Raw genomic sequence first — 10,932 nt, 5'->3', positions numbered from 1 at the left:
AACCCACGTCTAGAACTAAAGGAAAGAGGAATAGAGCAGGAAAAGAGACCAACAGATTTTAGGGGTGAATATAAAACGCTCTGATGTAGGATATAGTCATGTATGTGAAGATGCTGTGTACAGAACTGTGGGTCTTGTTATAATCAGAGACCCTTCGCTCTAGATCACCGGTAGCTACTGGGAGTCTTTTTCTTTTGTTTTAGAATCTCAGTTGTAAAGAGGTTTGTTTTGTTGTTGCTTTTTTTCACCTTGAAGCTGAAGTATGACTATTAGTAATATGTTGTGATGAATCTGAATGGTTAGAGGCGCTCAGTTATCTTTCTCTTTTGTTTTAGAATCTCAGATGTACAGCATTACAGTCTGGTATATATGTATTTACGGTTATTGTGTCAAATTGCAGTGTTAAAGGGGTTTGGGGATGATTTCATATTATGTTCTTCAATCAACCTCAAAGAAACAGATCCCTACACCTATGAAGATAAAAGCTTCTGAAGTCTTCCTAACCAGATCTGGGTTCAAATTCAATTGAAATCTTTCAAAATATGTTGAACGTTTGATTGAGTCTGCCTGGAGTGCCATATCGGTGAGATTTGATTGAGTCTGCCTGGAGTGCCATATCGGTGAGATTTGCCCTTTTGGGACTATACCATTTAATTCAGTTGGTCAAGCAAACTCATTCCAAATACTATTTGAACCCAGGTCTGCTCGTAACACATTTACCTCCTCCTAGTTTCATCAACAACACTGTTCCATCCAAGTCTGGTGCTTAGAGAGGGATGGAGTGCACTCTTCTAAATAAATATATATATATATATATATATATATATATATATATATATATTTCTCTCTATAATCTAAAAGGGTTCTTTCGCTGTACCAGTAGGAGAACTCTTTCAAAAAACATTTTTTGGTTCAAGGTAGAGCTCTACCTGGAACCCAAAAGGTCTGTACCTGGAACCTTAAAAAGGGTTCTACTTGGAACCAAAAATGGTTCTACTTGGAACCCAAAGGGGTTCTACTTGGAACCCAAGGGGGTTCTACTTGGAATCAAAAAGGGTTCTACTTGGAACCCAAAGGGATTCTACTTGGAACCCAAAGGAGTTCTACTTGGAACCCAAAGGGGTTTTCTTATGGAGGCAGCCGAATAATATTTTTTTTTAACCCTTTTTAAATCTAAAGGTGCAGTGAACTGGTGAGCATACAGATGCAGGATCTTAATTTGATCACCCTGTCTCAGGATAACTTTCTTGCAATGCAGAAAATTAAAAACTTGAGTAATTGAGGTTTAAAACGGCTTCTGGCATTTTTAATTTCCACTTTTTTCCTTACAAAAAATGTATCAACCACTACAAAAATGTCCATTTAATTATGATCCACATAATAATTAACATTTCCTGTTGCCGCAGGATTAGTTCCCTGTGGTGGCAAACTGGCTCAAATTAAGATCCTACATCTGTACAGTAGTTAAATATGTTGCACTGAGTCTCTGGGTCCTTGGTAATAATGTGGCACTAATGAATGTAGTACATTAGTTCATTCTCACTGGTCGTATCTGCTCATCACTACTGCTTTTAGATACTAAAGACACCTAAGCAAAATGTGTGTGTGAAGTGAATCAGTGGAAGCTGCTGGGGGGAGGACGAGCTCATAATAATGGCTGGAACAAAGCGAATGGAATGGCATCAATCACATGGAAACCATGGAAACCATGGAAACCACGGAAACCATTTTGATACCATTCCGCTCCAGCAGTTAGCACGAGCCCCTCCTGCCACCAACCTCCTGTGGTGTGTGTGTGTGTGTGTGTGTGTGTGTGTGTGTGTGTGTGTGTGTGTGTGTGTGTGTGTGTGTGTGTGTGTGTGTGTGTGTGTGTGTGTGTGTGTGTGTGTGTGTGTGTGTGTGTGTGTGTGTGTGTGTGTACATTTCAGTTAACACTTATAATACTGCAAAGAATAACCTAGTACGCTGTATGGACTCAGACCTCTAGTCAACAATAATAACATACTGTATGGACTCAGACCTCTAGTCAATAATAGCATACTGTATGGACTCAGACCTCTAGTCAACAATAATAACATACTGTATGGACTCAGACCTCTAGTCAATAATAGCATACTGTATGGACTCAGACCTCTAGTCAACAATAATAACATACTGTATGGACTCAGACCTCTAGTCAATAATAACATACTGTATGGACTCAGACCTCTAGTCAACAGTAATAGCATACTGTATGGACTCAGACCTCTAGTCAACAATAATAACATACTGTATAGACTCAGACCTCTAGTCAATAACATACTGCATGGACTCAGACCTCTAGTCAACAATAATAACATACTGTATGGACTCAGACCTCTAGTCAACAACATACTGTATGGACTCAGACCTCTAGTCAATAACATACTGTATGGACTCAGACCTCTAGTCAACAATAATAACATACTGTATGGACTCAGACCTCTAGTCAACAATAATAACATACTGTATGGACTCAGACCTCTAGTCAACAATAATAACATACTGTATGGACTCAGACCTCTAGTCAACAATAATAACATACTGTATGGACTCAGACCTCTAGTCAACAATAATAACATACTGTATGGACTCAGACCTCTAGTCAACAATAATAACATACTGTATGGACTCAGACCTCTAGTCAATAACATACTGTATGGACTCAGAACTCTAGTCAATAACATACTGTATGGACTCAGACCTCTAGTCAACAATAATAACATACTGTATGGACTCAGACCTCTAGTCAATAATAGCATACTGTATGCACTCAGACCTCTAGTCAACAATAATAACATACTGTATGGACTCAGACCTCTAGCCAATAATAACATACTGTATGGACTCAGACCTCTAGTCAACAATAATAGCATACTGTATGGACTCAGACCTCTAGTCAACAACATACTGTATGGATTCAGACCTCTAGTCAATAACATACTGTATGGACTCAGACCTCTAGTCAACAATAATAACACTGTATGGACTCAGACCTCTAGTCAACAATAATAACATACTGTATGGACTCAGACCTCTAGTCAACAATAACATACTGTATGGACTCAGACCTCTAGTCAATAACATACTGTATGGACTCAGACCTCTAGTCAATAATAATAACATACTGTATGGACTCAGACCTCTAGTCAACAATAATAACATACTGTATGGACTCAGACCTCTAGTCAATAACATACTGCATGGACTCAGACCTCTAGTCAACAATAATAACATACTGTATGGACTCAGACCTCTAGTCAATAATAGCATACTGTATGGACTCAGACCTCTAGTCAACAATAATAACATACTGTATGGACTCAGAACTCTAGTCAATAATAACATACTGTATGGACTCAGACCTCTAGTCAACAATAATAACATACTGTATGGACTCAGACCTCTAGTCAACAATAATAACATACTGTATAGACTCAGACCTCTAGTCAATAACATACTGTATGGACTCAGACCTCTAGTCAATAATAGCATACTGTATGGACTCAGACCTCTAGTCAATAACATACTGTATGGACTCAGACCTCTAGTCAATAACATACTGTATGGACTCAGACCTCTAGGCAACAATAATAACATACTGTATGGACTCAGACCTCTAGTCAACAATAATAACATACCGTATGGACTCAGACCTCTAGTCAATAACATACTGTATGGACTCAGACCTCTAGTCAACAATAATAACATACTGTATGGACTCAGACCTCTAGTCAACAATAATAACATACTGTATGGACTCAGACCTCTAGTCAACAATAACATACTGTATGGACTCAGACCTCTAGTCAACAATAATAACATACTGTATGGACTCAGACCTCTAGTCAACAACATACTGTATGGACTCAGACCTCTAGTCAATAACATACTGTATGGACTCAGACCTCTAGTCAACAATAATAACATACTGTATGGACTCAGACCTCTAGTCAACAATAATAACATACTGTATGGACTCAGACCTCTAGTCAACAATAATAACATACTGTATGGACTCAGACCTCTAGTCAACAATAATAACATACTGTATGGACTCAGACCTCTAGTCAATAATAATAACATACTGTATGGACTCAGACCTCTAGTCAACAATAATAACATACTGTATGGACTCAGACCTCTAGTCAATAACATACTGCATGGACTCAGACCTCTAGTCAACAATAATAACATACTGTATGGACTCAGACCTCTAGTCAACAACATACTGTATGGACTCAGACCTCTAGTCAATAACATACTGTATGGACTCAGACCTCTAGTCAACAATAATAACATACTGTATGGACTCAGACCTCTAGTCAATAATAACATACTGTATGGACTCAGACCTCTAGTCAACAATAATAACATACTGTATGGACTCAGACCTCTAGTCAATAACATACTGTATGGACTCAGACCTCTAGTCAATAACATACTGTATGGATTCAGACCTCTAGTCAATAACATACTGTATGGACTCAGACCTCTAGTCAACAATAATAACACTGTATGGACTCAGACCTCTAGTCAACAATAATAACATACTGTATGGACTCAGACCTCTAGTCAACAATAACATACTGTATGGACTCAGACCTCTAGTCAATAATAACATACTGTATGGACTCAGACCTCTAGTCAATAATAACATACTGTATGGACTCAGACCTCTAGTCAACAATAATAGCATACTGTATGGACTCAGACCTCTAGTCAACAACATACTGTATGGACTCAGACCTCTAGGCAATAATAGCATACTGTATGGACTCAGACCTCTAGTCAACAATAATAACATACTGTATGGACTCAGACCTCTAGTCAACAATAATAACATACTGTATAGACTCAGACCTCTAGTCAATAACATACTGTATGGACTCAGACCTCTAGTCAACAATAATAACATACTGTATGGACTCAGACCTCTAGTCAACAATAATAACATACTGTATGGACTCAGACCTCTAGTCAACAATAATAACATACTGTATGGACTCAGACCTCTAGTCAACAATAATAACATACTGTATGGACATACTGTATGGACTCAGACCTCTAGTCAACAACATACTGTATGGACTCAGACCTCTAGTCAATAACATACTGTATGGTCTCAGACCTCTAGTCAAAAATAATAACATACTGTATGGACTCAGACCTCTAGTCAACAATAATAACATACTGTATGGACTCAGACCTCTAGTCAACAATAATAACATACTGTATGGACTCAGACCTCTAGTCAACAATAATAACATACTGTATGGACTCAGACCTCTAGTCAACAATAATAACATACTGTATGGACTCAGACCTCTAGTCAACAATAATAACATACTGTATGGACTCAGACCTCTAGTCAATAACATACTGCATGGACTCAGACCTCTAGTCAACAATAATAACATACTGTATGGACTCAGATCAGACCTCTAGTCAATAACATACTGTATGGACTCAGACCTCTAGTCAACAATAATAACATACTGTATGGACTCAGACCTCTAGTCAATAATAACATACTGTATGGACTCAGACCTCTAGTCAACAATAATAACATACTGTATGGACTCAGACCTCTAGTCAATAACATACTGTATGGACTCAGAACTCTAGTCAATAACATACTGTATGGACTCAGACCTCTAGTCAACAATAATAACATACTGTATGGACTCAGACCTCTAGTCAATAACATACTGTATGGACTCAGACCTCTAGTCAATAACATACTGTATGGATTCAGACCTCTAGTCAATAACATACTGTATGGACTCAGACCTCTAGTCAACAATAATAACACTGTATGGACTCAGACCTCTAGTCAACAATAATAACATACTGTATGGACTCAGACCTCTAGTCAACAATAACATACTGTATGGACTCAGACCTCTAGTCAATAATAACATACTGTATGGACTCAGACCTCTAGTCAATAATAACATACTGTATGGACTCAGACCTCTAGTCAACAATAATAGCATACTGTATGGACTCAGACCTCTAGTCAACAACGTACTGTATAGACTCAGACCTCTAGTCAATAATAGCATACTGTATGGACTCAGACCTCTAGTCAACAATAATAACATACTGTATGGACTCAGACCTCTAGTCAACAATAATAACATACTGTATAGACTCAGACCTCTAGTCAATAACATACTGTATGGACTCAGACCTCTAGTCAACAATAATAACATACTGTATGGACTCAGACCTCTAGTCAACAATAATAACATACTGTATGGACTCAGACCTCTAGTCAACAATAATAACATACTGTATGGACTCAGACCTCTAGTCAACAATAATAACATACTGTATGGACTCAGACCTCTAGTCAACAATAATAACATACTGTATGGACTCAGACCTCTAGTCAACAATAATAACATACTGTATGGACACAGACCTCTAGTCAACAATAATAACATACTGTATGGACTCAGACCTCTAGTCAATAACATACTGTATGGACTCAGAACTCTAGTCAATAACATACTGTATGGACTCAGACCTCTAGTCAACAATAATAACATACTGTATGGACTCAGACCTCTAGTCAATAATAGCATACTGTATGGACTCAGACCTCTAGTCAATAATAACATACTGTATGGACTCAGACCTCTAGTCAACAATAATAACATACTGTATGGACTCAGACCTCTAGTCAATAATAACATACTGTATGGACTCAGATCTCTAGTCAACAATAATAACATACTGTATGGACTCAGACCTCTAGTCAATAACATACTGTATGGATTCAGACCTCTAGTCAATAACATACTGTATGGACTCAGACCTCTAGTCAACAATAATAACACTGTATGGACTCAGACCTCTAGTCAACAATAATAACATACTGTATGGACTCAGACCTCTAGTCAACAATAACATACTGTATGGACTCAGACCTCTAGTCAATAATAACATACTGTATGGACTCAGACCTCTAGTCAATAATAACATACTGTATGGATTCAGACCTCTAGTCAACAATAATAGCATACTGTATGGACTCAGACCTCTAGTCAACAACATACTGTATGGACTCAGACCTCTAGTCAATAATAGCATACTGTATGGACTCAGACCTCTAGTCAACAATAATAACATACTGTATGGACTCAGACCTCTAGTCAACAATAATAACATACTGTATAGACTCAGACCTCTAGTCAATAACATACTGTATGGACTCAGACCTCTAGTCAATAATAACATACTGTATGGACTCAGACCTCTAGTCAATAACATACTGTATGGACTCAGACCTCTAGTCAATAACATACTGTATGGACTCAGACCTCTAGTCAACAATAATAACATACTGTATGGACTCAGACCTCTAGTCAACAACATACTGTATGGACTCAGACCTCTAGTCAATAACATACTGTATGGACTCAGACCTCTAGTCAAAAATAATAACATACTGTATGGACTCAGACCTCTAGTCAACAATAATAACATACTGTATGGACTCAGACCTCTAGTCAACAATAATAACATACTGTATGGACTCAGACCTCTAGTCAACAATAATAACATACTGTATGGACTCAGACCTCTAGTCAACAATAATAACATACTGTATGGACTCAGACCTCTAGTCAACAATAATAACATACTGTATGGACTCAGACCTCTAGTCAACAATAATAACATACTGTATGGACTCAGACCTCTAGTCAATAATAATAACATACTGTATGGACTCAGACCTCTAGTCAACAATAATAACATACTGTATGGACTCAGACCTCTAGTCAATAACATACTGTATGGACTCAGACCTCTAGTCAACAATAATAACATACTGTATGGACTCAGACCTCTAGTCAATAATAACATACTGTATGGACTCAGACCTCTAGTCAACAATAATAACATACTGTATGGACTCAGACCTCTAGTCAATAACATACTGTATGGACTCAGACCTCTAGTCAATAACATACTGTATGGACTCAGACCTCTAGTCAATAACATACTGTATGGACTCAGACCTCTAGTCAACAATAATAACTGTATGGACTCAGACCTCTAGTCAACAATAATAACATACTGTATGGACTCAGACCTCTAGTCAACAATAACATACTGTATGGACTCAGACCTCTAGTCAATAATAACATACTGTATGGACTCAGACCTCTAGTCAATAATAACATACTGTATGGACTCAGACCTCTAGTCAACAATAATAGCATACTGTATGGACTCAGACCTCTAGTCAACAACATACTGTATGGACTCAGACCTCTAGTCAATAATAGCATACTGTATGGACTCAGACCTCTAGTCAACAATAATAACATACTGTATGGACTCAGACCTCTAGTCAACAATAATAACATACTGTATGGACTCAGACCTCTAGTCAATAACATACTGTATGGACTCAGACCTCTAGTCAATAACATACTGTATGGACTCAGACCTCTAGTCAACAATAATAACATACTGTATGGACTCAGACCTCTAGTCAACAACATACTGTATGGACTCAGACCTCTAGTCAATAACATACTGTATGGACTCAGACCTCTAGTCAAAAATAATAACATACTGTATGGACTCAGACCTCTAGTCAACAATAATAACATACTGTATGGACTCAGACCTCTAGTCAACAATAATAACATACTGTATGGACTCAGACCTCTAGTCAACAATAATAACATACTGTATGGACTCAGACCTCTAGTCAACAATAATAACATACTGTATGGACTCAGACCTCTAGTCAATAATAACATACTGTATGGACTCAGACCTCTAGTCAACAATAATGACATACTGTATGGACTCAGACCTCTAGTCAATAATAGCATACTGTATGGACTCAGACCTCTAGTCAACAATAATAACATACTGTATGGACTCAGACCTCTAGTCAATAATAACATACTGTATGGACTCAGACCTCTAGTCAACAATAATAGCATACTGTATGGACTCAGACCTCTAGTCAATAACATACTGTATGGACTCAGACCTCTAGTCAATAACATACTGTATGGACTCAGACCTCTAGTCAATAACATACTGTATGGACTCAGACCTCTAGTCAATAACATACTGTATGGATTCAGACCTCTAGTCAATAACATACTGTATGGACTCAGGCCTCTAGTCAACAATAATAACATACTGTATGGACTCAGACCTCTAGTCAACAATAATAACATACTGTATGGACTCAGACCTCTAGTCAACAATAATAACATACTGTATGGACTCAGACCTCTAGTCAACAATAATAACATACTGTATGGACTCAGACCTCTAGTCAATAATAATAACATACTGTATGGACTCAGACCTCTAGTCAACAATAATAACATACTGTATGGACTCAGACCTCTAGTCAATAACATACTGTATGGACTCAGACCTCTAGTCAATAACATACTGTATGGACTCAGACCTCTAGTCAACAATAATAACATACTGTATGGACTCAGACCTCTAGTCAATAATAACATACTGTACGGACTCAGACCTCTAGTCAACAATAATAACATACTGTATGGACTCAGACCTCTAGTCAACGATAACATACTGTATGGACTCAGACCTCTAGTCAACAATAATAACATACTGTATGGACTCAGACCTCTAGTCAACAATAATAACATACTGTATGGACTCAGACCTCTAGTCAATAATAATAACATACTGTATGGACTCAGACCTCTAGTCAATAACATACTGTATGGACTCAGACCTCTAGTCAATAATAATAACATACTGTATGGACTCAGACCTCTAGTCAACAACATACTGTATGGACACAGACCTCTAGTCAATAATAACATACTGTATGGACTCAGACCTCTAGTCAACAAGAATCAAAAATCAATCAGAATATATAAGCAGTCATTCTAATGTATGCATTTACATTACAAGCATATCTCTAACTAGTGTTCTTTATCCAGAGAAGTTTATCCAGGATATGGTGGTGTCATTACATGTCATTTATGTGCCATTTAGTTAGAGTAATCAAACATCTGGTGGAGAATACAGTCACAGTGATGGTCTGTCACAGGGTTGCCTCGACACCAGTATGTATGGCTGTACTGTCACGGGGTTCCCCACGACACCAGTATGGCTGTACTGTCACAGGGTTGCCATGACACCAGTATGGCTGTACTGTCACGGGGTTGCCACGACACCAGTATGGCTGTACTGTCACGGGTTGCCACGACACCAGTATGACTGTACTGTCACTGGGTTGCCACGACACCAGTATGGCTGTACTGTCACGGGGTTGCCACGACACCAGTATGACTGTACTGTCACGGGGTTGCCACGACACCAGTATGGCTGTACTGTCACGGGGTTGCCACGACACCAGTATGGCTGTACTGTCACGGGGTTGCCACGACACCAGTATGGCTGTACTGTCACGGGGTTGCCACGACACCAGTATGGCTGTACTGTCACAGGGTTGCCACGACGCCAGTATGGCTGTACTGTCACGGGGTTGCCACGACACCAGTATGGCTGTACTGTCACGGGGTTGCCACGACGCCAGTATGGCTGTACTGTCACGGGGTTGCCACGACACCAGTATGGCTGTACTGTCACGGGGTTGCCACGACACCAGTATGGCTGTACTGTCACGGGGTTGCCACGACGCCAGTATGGCTGTACTGTCACGTGGTTGCCACGACACCAGTATGGCTGTACTGTCACGGGGTTGCCACGACGCCAGTATGGCTGTACTGTCACGGGGTTGCCACGACACCAGTATGGCTATACTGTCACGGGGTTGCCACGACACCCGTATGGCTGTACTGTCACGGGGTTGCCACGACACCAGTATGGCTGTACTGTCACGGGGTGCCACAACACCAGTATGGCTGTACTGTCACAGGGTTG

At 39.1% G+C, this 10,932-nt stretch overlaps 1 protein-coding gene across 1 annotated transcript in view; it reads left to right on the top strand.

Annotated features, from left to right (window-relative positions):
• Nucleotides 1-770, top strand: part of LOC123995458 (steroid hormone receptor ERR2-like) — a 110,950-nt gene extending 110,180 nt beyond the window's left edge. Inside the window, exon 7 of the mRNA XM_046299088.1 lies at nt 1-770. This exon is cut by the window's left edge and continues 379 nt beyond it. The gene's annotated coding sequence lies outside the window, so the exon portion shown is untranslated.
• Nucleotides 771-10,932: the final 10,162 nt, after the last annotated feature.

Source organism: Oncorhynchus gorbuscha, linkage group LG14, assembly GCF_021184085.1.
Source record: "Oncorhynchus gorbuscha isolate QuinsamMale2020 ecotype Even-year linkage group LG14, OgorEven_v1.0, whole genome shotgun sequence".
Lineage (NCBI taxonomy): Eukaryota > Metazoa > Chordata > Actinopteri > Salmoniformes > Salmonidae > Oncorhynchus > Oncorhynchus gorbuscha.
This window is presented reverse-complemented; position numbering and strand designations above follow the sequence as displayed.